Below are 16,813 nucleotides of genomic sequence, written 5' to 3' on the forward strand. Positions count from 1 at the left end.
TTGGCACCAGTGGTGAAACAAGTGAGTACGAAATCGCAAATCCTCGGGGGTCGTAGGTTTCAAATCGACGAGTAAATAGGCGTGTGGAGTTTGAGTGGCATCGTCGTACGCCTGAGTCAGCCAAGGCGTTCCTAACTGTTTGGCTAAGACTTGCACTTGCGATTTATCTCGAGGGCTTTTAAACAAGACCACGTAATGCGCATTGAGACTGATGGTGCGATGGGCTTTACTTTGTTGAAACAAATTTTGGGTGATGTAAACGACACTGGCATTACGGTGATGCCCTTTGCGCGTGAACCACAGTTTAATTTCTTCTTCGTCTTCTCCTAACATGTCGTCGAAAATGACCAAATGGGTTTGACGGGAGTCAGAGACGATGCCGTCGTCTTCTTTAGGAATGCCTTCCACAAACACGATGGAATCGCCTTGACTTTCTCGCAAGAGGCTGTACGCCGATTGCCACTCTTTGTAACACCACACGATCCGCTAAGGTGGCCGATCGATCAAATGATGTTTATGTTCGATCAAACGTTTGACGAATTCGGTTTTGCCTGAACCGCTAGGTCCAGCAATGAGCATGTTAAAGGGATGGCGAAGATACAAAGCTTCCCAACTGGCACGATCTAAGTGTTCGTCGATGACTTTGACAGTAGAGGAAGAGGGAGCAGAGACAGCAGAGGTAGCCATTGTGTGAGGAATGTCATTTATGACACGAAAACAAACAAGACAAGAGTTTATATACTTTTTCAGAACACGTTTATTGAATGTTTTTTCAAACATGAATACGAAAGACAAAAATACATAAAAGCCAAAGGCTTAAGTACAAGGATAAAAGGCACATGATAACCATTAACGTGGAATAAACACAAGTGTCTGTACAACAACATGTTTTGGGTAATGTTCTAACCAGTTCTATAGTAGGGGGTAAGGTCACACAAGTGTCCTCCCGAAAGGGTCTTTCAGGCCTGTCCACGACAGTCCCGTCCTGGGTGACGGGTTCTTCTGGCACCGTCACTAACACGGGTTGAAAAGTAACTTTTTTCCTTGAACAACTCTCGTGCATGCTGGGCCACTTCTTGGGTCCAAGCCTCAAAATCCCGTTCTTTCCAGGCACGGACATCTGTCCAATAGGGATGTAAGTCGCAAGCTACACACACACGTCTTGGGTAGCTAAAAGTTGACGAATCTTTTTTTCCCGTAGAGGTCGAGAAGTATCCAGATGAAACCGCAAGGCTTTGAGCAAAAGGAGTTTTTCGTGACCATTTAAGGCCATTGAGGTGGTAAGTACTGATCGTAAAGAGTCCACAAAGAATCGGCTGGTAAACGAAATCCCAGAAAACAAGTCACTAAGACACACACCACTTGTCGTCCCAAATTGAATGGATACAGTTCTTGTAATAATCGATGGTAATGATCTACGGTTTGAATATGGTCAATGAGTTCCTTCCACGGAATCTGTTCAATGACTTGTGACATAATCCGTGGCATGGCAGCCTAATATTATAGTCTCTTTGTTTCGGAAGCAATACAGCTCTCGGTAAATCCTTTCTCTCAAGTCCTCAGGCAAGCCCAAAATGTTCTCTTGTAAAGTATCCCTAAGTATATACACTGTTTTTGGAATAGTTGGGTGGTGGCCAATAGCCTCGTTTAACTTTGTGCCTGATGTAATATCCACTCATAATCAGTCTTCTTGTACTTTGGAACAGAGCATAATTTAAAAACGGTTGAATAACTTTGCGTTTGCGTTTCACTTGTATTTTGATCAGTTCTCGGTAAATGCGTTCTCTCAACTCCACAGGCAAAGCACGAATGTTCTCTAGCAAAGTATCCATGAATAGGTCATACTAAATCCTCTTTGGTCTGACACAAGAAATGTACTGTTTGCACAGACATGGTTTCAATTCATTGTCGAATCTAAATCGTTTAGTTACTAATTTACACGTTACAATTCGTTCAGAAGTTTCCTCTTTCACCAAGTTGGCATTGCGTACAAGATGTTGGTAATTCGTTAACTCTTCCTCTGGAATTCGATGCAGTACATTTACAATATAGTAGATAGAATCGTCAATACCAAACCATTCCTTTTTAAAACCAGGGGCTCGTTGATCAATGTCTGTCCAATGGAACACTTTCAACTCAATCAGTCCTTGTATAGCCTGAAGGTACCAGTGGTTCAAACACCGGTGACGTAACGGATGCAATTGTTCTTTACGTTTCACTTGTATTTTCACCAGCTCTCGGTAAATGCGTTCTCTCAACTCCACAGGCAAAGCACGAATGTTCTCTTGTAAAGTATCCATGAACAAATTATGGTAAGTTACTTAAATCTCTCGGTCCCACTAAGGGTAAGTAATGACAATTCGGTGACCATCGAGCATGTTCTACGTAGGACGAATCTTGCGGTTCCCAGTGGTGAAGTGACACACCGCAACTGAAGCACTTGACTTTATCTCCTTCGCTCAAGTAGAAAAATCCGGCTCTGGCTAATTCTTCGGGGGTCGGTCCTCCCAGATACTTAGGCCATTTTCCTTTGAACGATTGAAGACGATTTTCAAAGTCGCAGTATTCCGACAAACGCACAGGAAACGAATATTCGTTTTCCACAGGTTCGTTTCGATGAGGGTTGGGTGACATGAACAGGAGTTTGCTCAGGGCTGGATGACATCCGTAGGGGGGTAGACGTGAAGGTGACCATTCCCCTTTAAAACGAAACCTAGTAAAATGTCCAAGAGGACGAGCGGCATCACTTTCGCATCCCTCAGGTTTGAGACGCACAGCATCACTTTCCATGATAGGGGTAGTGACACTAAAGTTCCCATGATGCTTTACGGCATCGCTCAGGTCACAACGTACAGCATCGTACCCATCGCAAGGCTCACAATCGCATTCCACTTCCGAAGCCTCACACTTGAATTGTGCCTTTCTAAACAACTTGTTCTGTGTTTCTCTGAAAGTATTCATCTTGTTCGCTCGGTCTTGGTAGTCACAATAAACTATCGATCTTGACCATAGCCCCCTTTTTATACTAGTCGCAATGCAGTCTCCAGCTTGTACATCTTTCCTTTTTTATGTCTTGTTCTGGAAGGTACCGTCTCTAAGGTACCGTCAACATTGTACCGTAGTGTGATGGGTGGAAAGGCCATAGAAAGGTAAGGGCAGTGCGGAGACCATCGAGTATGTTCCAGAATAGCTGAATCTTTATAGATACATAGATCCATTCGTAACTTCAGTCCGCAAGCGAAACACTGTACCTCGTATCCCAATCCTGACTCAGGTCCCAAGCAGACAAATCCTGTTCTAGCTAAAACATGCGAAGAAGGTAATCCTTCCCTATCCGTAGGCCATTTCTGAAACGTGTCCAATCGACGGGCACAATCACAATAGTCAGGTAAGAAGACTGGAAAATGGTAGGGTTTGAACTTGGAGTTCTCATCGGGTTTCTCACTCGATTCTTGCTGTGGCGAAGTCATCTTTCTGGTGGGTGACTATCCTCTTACAACCAATGTTTTATACCAACGTGTCCATACGGTAAGGTGAAATGATTGGGAAGTCGCACTCGCTTCTGGTACACGATTTGATAGACTTTTTCCAAGGGCCGACTGACGATGTGATGAGTGGGTAAACGTACAATCTTGTTAGGTTGGTAAGTGGTCACTTTAAAGTTTCCATCCTCTCCCGACTGCAAGGCTTCTTTCAATACCCCAAAGGTGACCACACGACTGGTACGATGATTCAGAGTCAGTCCTTTCACTTTGCACGTCGTGTGCACTTCTCCTTGTTCGTCCCGGTATTCGTAGCCGTAATTTTTGGGACCGCCACTGACGAAACTTAGAATCTTGTCGTCGGGATACTCGTCTGTCCAGGCTCCTAAACGGTCTCCTTCCATGTTAGGGTGCTGTTGACTCGGGTAATGGATGTAAATGCAACTGTCCGTGTCAAAGTATAGGACACGTTCTCCTAACAGTTCTAAAGCTTCGTACAATTTTAAGCGAGCATGAGCTGTCACGTAAGCCGCAATGATGACATTTCCAAAAGGGTCGTCTTGTACAAAGTCCAGATCTTCTTCGTAATTGACCAAGATCAAATCCTCTCGAACGGCGTCCACGTGTTTCATGTATTTGGTTTTGTCGTGAATCATCTGGAAGTAGCGGGAAGGTTCTGTCAAATATTCCGTCTTGGGTAAACACGGTCGTTGTGCCATTTTACCCCACAAGCAATTTAACATCACTTTGGCAAACGATCGCCTACCTTCGTTTTTCTCGATGTGGTCTAAAGAGATGCCTTCTTGTTCATAGTATTTCTCTTTGAATTGTATTTGGTCTTCGGGAGTGTGACACCAGGACGGATAGCCGCTGGCTTCTTGTTTCAGTTTCAAAAAGGCATCCACGTAGTCGGCAAAAATGCCTTTCTGAGTAGGGTCACCCTTGTGGTATTGTTGTGTCTTGGGAAAGTGGCAAATTTCGTACACTTCTAACAGTTGGTATCCCATGTCCAGAGCTTTGAACAATTCTACGCTGACCCAGGTTCCCGTCAAGGCACGTTCTTCCTGGGTGTGCTGGCAAGGTTGGTCTTGGTTGCACGTTTCGGCACAAGTACGGCACAAGGGAAACATCAGTTTGCCTTGACAATGGTGAGGTAAGACGGGATGGTATAGGTTCGTGGGAGGCAAAACTTTACACTTGATCAAGCCTTCGTATTGTCGAATGTTTTTCAGGTCGATGTGTTCCGTCAACAATTGCGGGTGCCCTACAGGAAAGCGACAATATTTGCACACGTAGGGATACAGCGAACACACGTCCAAGTATTTGATTTCTTCTCCTTTCTCTTCGTCGGCTTGGTACAGCAAACAGGTGGCATTGGTCCTTCCTCCGTACAAACTATCCCTCGGGTTCAACGGGTCCATGAACTGGTAACTTTCTACGAGGCGTTTAAACTCGGGATCGGTTTTCATACGGTGATCGTACTCGTGTTCCCACATTTCCACCACTTGGTATCCTTGCTGTTCTAACCTTAGGCACCGCTGACAAGTGTCCTGGTACAAGTCTTCCATGGTCCGTTGAAAAACTGATTTTTAGTGCTACGATCAGGGTAACAGACGGGACATCCGTGAAATAAGCAACCGTTAAACTCGTACACGATCTTGGGGTTTTCTAAGTCCCAGCCATCGACCGAATACGTTCCGATGGTCTTTTCACCCCCTCCGTTGCGGGCATGCTGAATCCATTTGTCTTCCTTGTCGCACAAGTAATGTAACCAACGTAGGGCTTTGACCGAGTATTGACGTTTGACAAAGTTGGTCGTTTGAGGGCTGATGACAGCCACGGTGTTTTCAGGCATGAATCGTTGTCGATACACTAAGGAACACGCTTTGGCAATGGTGCAAGCTTCTTTCAAAGGATCGACCCCTCCGTGTTCCATGAACAGTTCTCGAAATTTTCCACAGCAACGCCGTAAAATGTCCACGTCGGAACGACAATACTTTAGCATTTCTTCCTGAAAGTCGAAAGGGTCGGAGGCGTGAGTCTGGTACCAAGCGTAGAAAGCTTCTCGTTGTTCGGTACGCATGTTGTCGGGGTCGTAATAGTGAGCTTCAGGCAAATGGCGTAGAACGGCGTGTTGATTGGCTTCCGTATTGAAAAAGTGTGGAAAGTACAATTTAGCCATTTCGGTCATTCCAAACGTTTTAGGCATTCGACTCAAAGGCATGGCCAAGTAACTCATCGAATCTTTAAACTGTACTTGTCCCACTTGCATGAAAATGATTTTGGCTCCGTTCAAAGTGACTTTAGGACGTTCGGTGCCATGTTCCGTATAGTATCTGAGAAGAAACTGCCCATCGTATCCGGAGAAATTGTGAGCCATCACTGTGGCATGACAATGACAATTACCGTAACGTTCGATGTCCTCTTGGCTCCACGTCTTGTCGATGGGGTCTAAGACCCATTGGGCAAAATCGGCTAACGTGTTCGGTCCCCGAAAGATTTTTTCACGCCCTCCAGGAATCTTGCTGCAATGAGGGCAATGACTGAAGATAGGTTCTTGAATGCACTTCTCGCACGCTCGATGAGCCACGCAGAAATTAGGGATGTGAATGCCGGTCTCTTGCATGCATTCGAAATCGAAAAAGATGAAATTGCCTTTCTTCTTGTAACTGTCCTCTTTCTCTGGTGGGGGTTGGTATTTTTGCACGTAACATTGATGTTCCAAGTCGACGATGTGGTGACAAATGTGACATTTTTTCTTTCCTCGACATACGTGTGCCTTGGCAGTATTGGTACATATGCCTTGTCCACAGGTAGGGCACAATCTCAGGAGTTGACAAGCGCATTTCTTCTGTGAACCTTGCGTTTTCAAATGTTGTTGGTAACAGGTAGGGCTGACAAACGTGCGCAGACAAGTTGAACAAGGCACTGGTTCTTCGCTCATACAGGGTGGAGAGGCCAAACATCCTGGGCATTTCATTCCACAATGCTTGTGTTGCTCTCGATTGTTATAACCATAATCACATTTCTCACAATAATAACTGTATCCCAGGAATCCGGTGATACTGGTAATGGTATCGAAATGGTCATCGTGATAATAAGCATGAATGTATTTTCCGTCCTTAAAATCTTGGCCTCGAAACAACAGAGGCCCGCGCATTTCTTGAGGGTGCACTTTCAAGGTGTAGAGTGGAGCTAGGACATCTTGCAATTTTTGCATCTCAGGAATGCCACAGGTGTGTCTTTGGACAGGCCAGCTTGTTGCAACAGGAGTTTTGCTTCGTTTTGTTGTTTGGCTCAATAGGAACGTTGAATAGTGTTCCAGGTTCTTTTCCATTCTACCGTGTCGTTCTTGTTGGCATAGGTTCGTCCCACCACGATGGCTCGAGCTAAACACATCTGGTCATGAGTGTTGTTAATTCGGACGAGACTCGTTTTGGTGCTGCGAAGATCGTCCACCAATAACATCCTTTTGCGTCCAGTCCCTTGAGGAGGAGAGACGTGGGCCATTTTCAGTGTGGCTTTACCATCGGTGATGTCAAACTGGTCATTAGATTGTTGTACGTGTTGAATCTTGTCCATGACTTTGGAAGGGGTTAGTTCTGCGGGTCTGCTAAACTCGATCCAAACAGGGGATTTCAAGCTGTCGTGATCTATGGATAGTGTCAAGCGATCGTCTTCTTTGGCTTGACATTGTCGCTTGAGTGAGGTGAGCAAAGAATCCCACATCTCGGTGATAAACCCTTCTGCTTTCTCCAATGGTACGTCAGCCTTGAAATCTTTAAAATTCACTGTGTAGGTGTAAGCCGTGGTTCTAAATTTTCTAGAGGAGCGATTTTCCGTCTCTCGAATGGAATAGTATTTTTCAGGGTTGACTAAGGGTGACGAGCTTGGTTTAGAGGGTTCGGATTCTGGTTCACTCATGTCCTCTTCAAAATCACTGGCATGAATTTCTGCCAAGATTTCAGCCCTGGTACGAGGCGATAGATCACGTTTCTGCCTCTTACTTTCTTCTTCTTTCTTCTCGAATGAATAGGATCGTTTCATCTTGAGTGCAAAACGTCAAATGACTCAAGTTTAAACACCATAGACTAATTTATAGTCATGGCAAACCAGCGTATATAAAAGGGTGTGCGTCTTGTCCTTTCACTATTCATTTCACTCTCAAGCCGAGCACAACGATGGAAGAGACTAACCAAATCGAACGTTTCGTCAGAGCTTTGCGAGGGGTCATTAGAAAATTCTCTTCAGACCAGCCGACAGACTACTCTCCTTCCTTTCGAGATAAGAGTCAGGATACTTGCTATATCTGTCAGAAGAAAGGGCATTGGTCTTCAGAGTGTCCAGACCGTCAAAAAAGAAAAAAAACAGGGGCTAAAAAAGACAAAAGTCAAGATACCTGTTATTATTGTCAAGAAAAAGGACATTGGTCTCCAGATTGCCCAAAAAAGAAACAAGAGGAGTCAGAAGAAAGGAGGAATTCTTCAGAAGAAGAGAGGGATTCTTCGGAAGAAGAGAGGGATTTTTCAGAGGAAGAAAGCAGACAGATGAAGAAAAAGAAACAGGAGAAGAAAAGAAGAAGGGAAGAAAGTGAGGAGGAAGAAAAGGAAAAGAGTGTGACGGTGAAGAAATTTAAAAAACAGAGAGACTAAACAAGGAGGCAGAAGAAGCCAATGAACTTTTTATTAAAGTGTTGTGTTGTGAATTGTGAATTGGATTGTAAATATGTATAAAAGAATAAATTAATGATATAAGGTAAGTGTCTTTGAGTTTTGATTTTAAAATAAGAAGCTACACTCACGCACTCATACAAAGACACGTACTACAGGGGGTAAAATGGGTTGGTTTTTTTTTTTTTTTTTTTTTTGAGTTATTGACAAATTGAAAGGCTATCTCTGTTCGAGAAATGTGGGTGGCCCTGAAAAGGGCCTTTTTTCTTTATGGTGTAGGGGTGAGTTCAAGCAATCAACTTTAACTGCCTTAAGCCTTTGCCACTGCCAAGGCCTACTTCTGGACTGCGTAATGTTGATGATGATTGGGTTGAAATCACTAAGGGTGGTACGGTAGGCTTAGTCACAGGGTTGACGTGTTTAGCACGGGAAGGTCGTATTCTCTTCGGTCGTAATAAAGAAGTCTGATACATTTGTTTCAGACTCCTTAACTCCGCTAAAATGTCCAACAGTACCGTGACCGTTTGATTTTCACCCTCTTGTTTCTTCGCTGTTGCTGCTACTTCTTCTTGCTGTTGTTGCTGTTGTTTTTTTTCTTACCTCTTCTTCTTGCTGTTGTTGCTGTAGGAGAAAAGCTTGTTCCACTTCCTTTTGTCGTTGTATAAATTTCTCCAATTCTTCTTTCTGTCTCTGTCTAAAATTATCCACTTGCGGTAATGAAGAAGGTAACGAAGGTTCCGGAACAAATTCTTGCGAGGTAAGAAAATCCACAAAATCCCAATGTACCTCTTCTGAAAGTAAGTCCGGGTTCCCTTGGGCGGTCTCCCCTGTTGGTGCACCCCAATGGATCGTTTTCTGAATTTCCGTCATGTTGAATCACTGTCGCATAGATTGACTGCACACAAGCGCTAGCGAATCTATATAGACCAACTGACGTCACAGACTACTCTCTTCGGATTGGATGCGCGCTGACTGAATTTTGTAACGCGTGTTCGGATTGGTCAACAAACTCAATCCGTTTCAATCCTTCCTCTACCTATAAATAAGCGCAGTTCACTGCATTGATTCACTTGTTCTCGTCGCTTCAAGATGTGGACCGATGTGCAATCTTCTACGCTTGTGTCTTCAATGATGTTCTGGACGGACATACCCATGTATGTCCGATCCAAGTGGACAGTTGTCCATAGGACGGACACCGCCTGTGGATACGCAGGATTTACGTGGAGAGGCAAGGATGCCTCAAAAGAGTCCTGATTTACGGGCCAACAGTGAGACGCAGCCTAAGGACAAGAAGAAGACCAATGCGGTGCCCTTTATGTTAATGGATACATTAACATAAACCCAAAGGCCCTTTTCAGGGCCAGCCATATTTCTCGAAAAGAGAATGACTTTTCAATTGCCTACCCCTTTTTTTTTAAAAAAAAATTTAAAAAAAAAAAAAAAAATCCCGTATTCTTTTCCCCTTGTCCCTAAACAAGCCCAAACTCTATTCCCCATGTTAAATTCCCCTTGTACGTAAAGTGGCACACGATTTATTCCCATGTTAATTCCCCTTGTACGTAGATTTGCCCACGATTTTTCGCCATGTTAAATTTCCATTGTACGTAGATTTGCCCGGGGGGGGGGGTCTGTAATGCTAATTCCCATTGTGCGTAGGGTGCCCCTACTTACTACTAATATGTTACCTCTGTATTATCGAGACTGACCAGACAATTTCCTTTTTTAATGTGTTGTTTTCATTAAAGTATCTTATCGCAAAAAAAAATAATAAAAATGAAAATTATTTATCTTTTTTTACTTTCCTTTAACCTTTATTTAGTGGTAATTCGGTACATTATGTATGTCTAACTAAAATATATTAATACAATTTGTTTAACATTTTTCATAAATAATAGATTGTATTTATTTATTTATTTATCTATTTATTTATTTATTTATTTATTTATTTATTTATTTAGTGGCTAAATTTTCCCTTTTCTATGGTCAACTGATTTTCTGTGACAGTTCCTCGGCATAATTTTTTCGATTATAAAATAATAATGTACTGATGTTTGTGGTAGGAGAAAGAGACCAAGAATAGACTTACCGTTAAATATAGAAATATATTTCCCCAGTTGCAGTAAGTTTATTTTAGAAAATATAAAACGGTGTTCATGCATTCATTTGGTATGGTCTTCCTGGACAGTATCGAGTGGCTCATGGTTACCTAAACTTATATCTACTTATTGTAGTTAACAGATTGAGAAGTTGTGAAATTTAAATTAGTATTATATTTTCAGTGTTTTCTGCCGACACGCAGTAAATAAAACAAACTGTTCCACTGATTAACATGAATTCAATCTCCGTCTATTTTGGGACCAGTCTAACACGAGTGGTATCTATCACACTTATGACATTTACCTGAGTTACGCATATGCCCACAATAATCGATCACAGTGAAATATTATAATTTTGCATCCCTGTGTCATGACACGAAATTGCTAGAATATATGGCTAGCACAGCAAACACAACAGTTGATAAATGAAGCACCACTGCAACACGTCATTCTTTTGATAGGTCATGTAAGAAATAATTTATACCAGACATTTTCAAACCATAATAAGATGTATCGTCTGTTGTAAATGTTAAAATGTAATACAGCTATACACTCACTGATTTTTATTACGACCATACATCGTAATTTTGCACATCATTTGCCAGCGCAGAATAAAAAAAGTATCACACCGCGTAACTAATTTTAACACTATTATATCAATATTCTTACGACTATATGGTCTTAAACAAAGCAAGAAAAAGATACAAAACCAAAATTTATTAAAAGTATAAAAATTTCAGAAGACTAAAAGTACCGTAACCTAAATCACAAGTTAAAAAAGATAGCATGTTTCGAATGAATTCCAATATTGAATGTGCTGATGTACAAACAGTCGTTAATAGGTTGATGTACCAACAGTCTTAATGTATCGCAATCATATAATTCAGAATGTCTTGAATGAATTCTTGCTCAAACACGCATTTTGAGGCCTCTATTAAACCCACCCTAACCACACCCATCAGGTTAGACAAATCTTTAATATGGAACTTTCCAGCTAATTATGCTTGAATTTGGCATTCAGCAGTTCAAGTCAAAGGTGAAATTATGGTTTGACAGAACTACAATGAAGAGAACTTTTGAGTCTGGAAATAGAGTTCTGTCTCTCTTGCTCATTCTTCAATTTTTTCTTCAAATTAGGTATTATGGCCTTTTCAAAGTTAAGAAGAAAATGAATGAGTTAAATTATAATGATAATGCTCCTGGGATCTAAATATTTAAGGGAGTACCAGTATATTGAGAGAGACAGCCAGGTTAACCATGAAATTAATTTAGTTATACCTGTCCCACTCACTGAAGATTTATGTGAAGGACTACCATCGGACTCTACTGATATTGGAGTAACAAATCTTCGGAATTCTGTAATTATGAATGACCAGGACCAGAAACTTTCACATTTGCGATATAAAGAAAGAAATGAACTTAAACAGTTATATTTTGCAAATGAACACTTATTTCCAGATGTTCCTACAAGAACAAACAAAATTTTTCATGACTTTAAAATCGTAAATTCCAAACCTGTAAAACAACACCCGTACAGGATGAACCCTCTCAAAAAGGAATACTTGAATAAAGAAATTCAGTATTTGGAGAACAGTGTGACTAAAACAGACTCATTTCCATTACCATTACTTGGTGACTACACTGATAAGATCGGAAATGCCAAGTATGTCACCAAATTTGACCCTCTGAAAGGATTTTGGTAACTTCCACTGACGGAAAGGGCAAAGGAAATTTCGGCATTTGTACTGAACCCCTGACAAATTTATTGAGTAAGAAAAACAAGTTCCTTTGGAGTGAAAAATGTCAGGAGGCTTTTGGCAAGTTGAAAGCCATATTTAAAAAAGCACCGGTTCTTACAGCTCCAAATTTCAGCCAATCTTTTAAACTGTCTATTGATGCAAGTGATGTTGGGGTTGGAGCAGTGTTGATTCAAGAAGACGAAAGTGGTATTGATCATCCAGTATGCTAATTTTCCAAGCAGTTAAAAAAGCACCAAAGGAATTATTCAACAAACGAGACGGAATTTTGGCTTTGATATTGGCATTACAACATTTCGAAGTTTGCATTAGTTCAGCTCCTTCCTCGAATATGGTATTTAGTGACCACCTTCCCGTATATAACAATATATTATTTCATGTACACTGTGTAATTTATGAGTTCTTTTCATCCCCATGTATAATTAGTATGTGGTAAAAAGAAATCTTTATGTACAAATCTTTCTTTTTCTTTATGGGGGAAGTGTTATGTATATTTGATTTAATTATATCTGATTTAATATATATTTATTTCAATTTAATTGTTTGTCAGTTTTAGATTTTTATTTTTTTTGTAATTTTCATTACATGATATTTTAATGTAAATTTATTCACTTGAGATACTTTTTCAGAAAATAGTTTGACCTTGACTGTTAGTTTATAAACACCAGGTGTTGATCTAAATTCTGACCTTGTTTCAAAATTTGTAGCAACCATCGCATACAAGTTCTATTTTATTTTAAAATGATTGGTTTTCGTCAGGGTCACTCTGTGTGTACGTGACCTATAACAGGTACTTGCTTTCTATAAGCTTCCAGAAGATGATCATGTGACCCCTTGTTTACGTTTAAAATACGATTTAACCCATGTTATGGAGAATTAATCTCGCAGAATCTGGACTGTTGAACTATTAGTTGTATGTTGGGCTGTTTGGGGTTATTTCAAATTACTTGGTTTGGAGTTATTTCAAATTACTTGGATTCAAAAGGATTAATTCTGTTATTTTTCTGGAAAATGCGTGTGCTTATGTAATATTGTGAAACAAGAACAGTTTTTTTTAATAAAAATTTATTAAACTATCAGAAACCGGAGTGATAATTCTTGTTTCTACAAGGAACTGTAGACTTCAACACTGCAGATCGCAGCAAACGTCATCGTCTTCCATCTTGGATTCTTCGTCGGGATTCGAACGTGAAATTAGAACATTTTGTTATTAGGACTACTAAAAATTTTATTCTTGGATCATTCTTGGATTATTTTGGGATTTGATTCTATAAAACCGTAAGTTCATATTTTTCATTTTTGCAAAACATTTTCAGGGAAATAAATTATTGTATGTTTTTCAAAGCTTGTTGTTTTCACTCTTTCTTGTGTTGCTGTTTATTCGAGCCTTAACAAGTGACATACGAGTGTATGTTGATAGTTTATATAGTGGTGATTTAAACGAACAAAAAACAATGTTGGGTACATTCCGACACTTTTTAAGGCATCTGATAACCGAGTTGGGTTTGAGGCAAGCGCATCAACACATTACCAAGGAAATTATCCTCATCACGCTTTCGCTGTTGATAATGGACAAGAATGGACCTTTAACGGAGAAACCGAAGACTTTGGAATTAAAATCAAATGTCCCATTGCAGTTGCTATTTGCCAATTTCATTTGCGTGGCCGATTGAACTCTAGTGTTGGGCAAATTTATAATTGGCGATTGGAAGGATCAAACGATGATATTAACTGGGTAATATTGTATAGTACAGCAAGCACATATACTTCGAAAACACGTTACTTTACGATTCCAACCTCGAACACTGTTAACAAGTACTTGTATTTCCGAGTTTATGTTGTTGCGTTAAAAAGTCCGTTTCCAGGATTGACAGCATATCAAATTATACACGCTCGATGATCAGGTATGATCGTAAAGATTACATCACCGCAAACAAATTTAATCTAACGTTGTAGAATAATGTATGAACTAGCAGTTATAACCGTTGCAAGAGAATTTTACGATATTATTTTTAACCTCAACAAAGATGTTTTTACAACAGACGTTAGCAGCAAATCACAAGCAGCAAACAGAATACAAGATATGAAACATATTAGCATTGAATCACTGAACACTCAATTGTCAGACGGTATGTGTAATTTTACTCGCGTTATGCATGTGCGAGGACCACAACTAATAGAAGCAATAAGAAACTTTAATATTATAAGCAGATATTGTCATCCTGATGATTGTCCAGAAGAACAAAAATAGATTGAAATCCTTCTAAAAATATTTATTGAGCTTAATATGGAAAATATAGATTTGATAATTCGATCAGATATAATAAAAGCACGAGATTATGGTGGAAGAGCACAGGAAGAAAGACGAATAAACGACACTCATGTTCGTCTTAACAAACTAGAGGAAGCTAAATGAATAAAATTAAGAAGATACAGAACGTTACACGATAGTTTTTCAAAACGATACATTTTCAAACATATCTGTATGTATTGCCATGTAAAACAAACCCTACTCAAAGTTGCTAGTATAACAGTGGATACAGAGTTAATAATCAAAGCGTACTCGAACGCAATTTTACCAATGATACGTGAAAAACTTAAATTTGATCCAATTAGTTTTAACCAATCTCTAGTAATAATAAAAAAATCTTGATGAGGAAATTGATAATTTCGGTGGTTCTGATCGATTTGATTATTTTGGTGAAGAAATCGAATCAGTAAGCTTGGAAGAAAAGACATTCTTACTACGACATCAGTGAAGAAGATAATGTTCCACTTCCATCACTCCAACGCTCTAGACAATTGTCAATATGAAATTATTACACTGAAGTTGAGAAAATACACACAAAACCCATATGAAAATTTAATGTTAAAAGTAGCTTCTGTTTTTGGTCTTCTAATTGAACGAGACAGACTCCAAAAAGTAATGCTAACATTTTTTATAGTCACATAAGCAATTATCAGACATCTTGTCCTCAAAAATTTTACGTTGGATTAAATATGTTTAGTACTCAGACTTATTGATGAAATAAAAAGAGAATACGGTAATTTGGTAAATAAAACAGATTTGTATGAACGTGAAGCAGAAAACGTGTTTGATTCCTACAGTCCATTAAAGGAAAATGAGGTATTAACAGATGAGCGGTATAAAGATACTTCGTCGGATGTTTATGACAAGTATAGAGATTTTATAGCTGATTCTAATAATAAGTTCCGTGGGTTTCTTGATTTAATTGTTGGTACTAGAATTTTTGCCATTGTGTAAAAATTGTAAAACAAATATTGTATAATGAAAAACCCAGATCATCGATTTCAATCATGTTCCAGAGGAAATTCCAAGACATGATGTGGACGCACTAATGCAATGTTACAGATTTTATCATAAAAACATTTGGTGTGTAAAATAATATTACAAATGCTATAGCAGAATACTTCGGGTAATATCATATTTACCACTGCTAATGATCGGCTCTGGTACAATCTCTAGCAGAGCATCATTAAACACGTTTTTATTAATAATATTCGGTGTTGGTTTTTCTATTGCAACAAGCGTGTATAAAAATTGAGCCTCGACTTGAGACACAAAAAATGCCTGTAAAACAGCAACTATCACTTACAAAAATTATTCAGTCAGATGCGATCTTATCTGCGCGGTGTAAAATACGATATGGACGACTTAATACGTGAGTTTCGTATTATTGACAGTATGTTAACAAATACTTTCCCAATTAGAGTTATCAGGTATGAAAATAATTATCCCAAAATAAGGTGATGATAGGATATCATATTTTGTCTAAACATTCGAAATAAATTTTGTCTAAACTTTAGAAATAAAACAATCTCAAAACTGCAAAGCGCTTCGCAAAATACGTTTGTCTAGCCTGCCTCAATAGCACAATGAGTTTGGTTAGAGTGGACTTAATAGAGGCCTCAAAAATATGTCTTTGTATTTGTTTGGAGAAAAATAGGGTCTCAGGGCCAGAAACCTCCTTTGTTTCTCTACTGCTAATAGTTCTTTAGTCCAAAATGTCCATGAGCCCTTGGTAATACCAACTAATAATTGTAATAAATGAGCATTCTCCAGTTATATCCCAACACAAATAAAAACTCTGATCATAGAGTACCAAAACATGATATTAAAAACAGGAATGCATTATTTTTACCAATACCTTATATAAAAACCTAAGACACCAATAAATTCACCAGCATGTGGTCATACGTTTGCTTTTCTTGAACATTCTACGTTTGTATATAAGGGTAGGCCTTGAACTAAACTAAACAACGTATTTATACTCTACCCTCAATCAAGGATAAAGGTCAAATAAAATATACTCAACACTATCACTGTGCGTTCAATCGCAGTGACGTTATCGCTGCCGACCAATCGCAGCGGACGTTACATACCGCTTGGGTTGACACCTGGTGCGTTCAATCGCAGCTGAATACAAACTTTTTACTATGAGTGCGTGTTGGGTTTATTCCCACTCATGACGGCCGTACACTCAGGTCGTTAGGGACTAATTCGCCCCACGACCTGAATGCCAAATTAATTAAGTGTTCCGTGAACACAAATGCCTGGTAGTCGGTATTCCATAATCCGCCATGACCGTATTCAACGCAGCTATCTCGAATATCTTTGAGGAAATCTCTTCTAGTTGGTTTCCATGAATTTTTCTCTCGTGCTGCGTGAGCAACAACAGATGAAATTGTAAAGCAGTTAACCAATAATTCTTCATTTACTGAATATTTTTTCGCTATCGATATCATAGAATTATGTAAAGATTCACTTCGATATATATCTCCGTTGG

This window comes from Sinohyriopsis cumingii, chromosome 1, assembly GCF_028554795.1.
Source record: "Sinohyriopsis cumingii isolate HCF-2022 chromosome 1, ASM2855479v2, whole genome shotgun sequence".
NCBI lineage: Eukaryota > Metazoa > Mollusca > Bivalvia > Unionida > Unionidae > Sinohyriopsis > Sinohyriopsis cumingii.